The sequence below is a fragment of the Penaeus monodon genome, chromosome 23 (assembly GCF_015228065.2).
Source record: "Penaeus monodon isolate SGIC_2016 chromosome 23, NSTDA_Pmon_1, whole genome shotgun sequence".
Taxonomy (NCBI): Eukaryota; Metazoa; Arthropoda; class Malacostraca; order Decapoda; family Penaeidae; genus Penaeus; species Penaeus monodon.
Window position 1 is genome coordinate 7427704 of NC_051408.1, and position 363 is coordinate 7428066.

A 363-nucleotide genomic window follows, 5' to 3' on the forward strand; every position below is an offset into this window, starting at 1 on the left:
TAGACTAAATCACCTCAAATATCGACCCCTGGCGATATAGGGAAATGACTACATTAATTCACCACCATTGTCGTTTCCAGGATGTTACGCACTGACCTTCTCTCCAAAGAAAACATATGTGGAATTTTCTTTTCTCTTTATACTTTCTCCTATAGCCATTGAAATTCCAAAACATATACGGAATGGAAATGTACAGATGATCTTTGACCATTTTTTAGAGGAGTATATATAGTACATAGGAACAGAATTATTCACTTTGTGGTTTGAATTATGTTTGATGCCGATTCTTATTTTTTGTAATAATATATAATATATGATAACAGATATTGCTTGAATGCAGGCAGCAAATATGGTTTTGCTCAG

The 363-nt window shown here is 33.3% G+C and overlaps 1 protein-coding gene across 1 annotated transcript in view; it reads right to left on the bottom strand.

The window, feature by feature from the left end:
- LOC119587766 (rhodopsin-like) overlaps positions 1-363 on the bottom strand; it is a gene marked incomplete in the record, with an annotated part of 44239 nt that overhangs the window by 12137 nt on the left and 31739 nt on the right.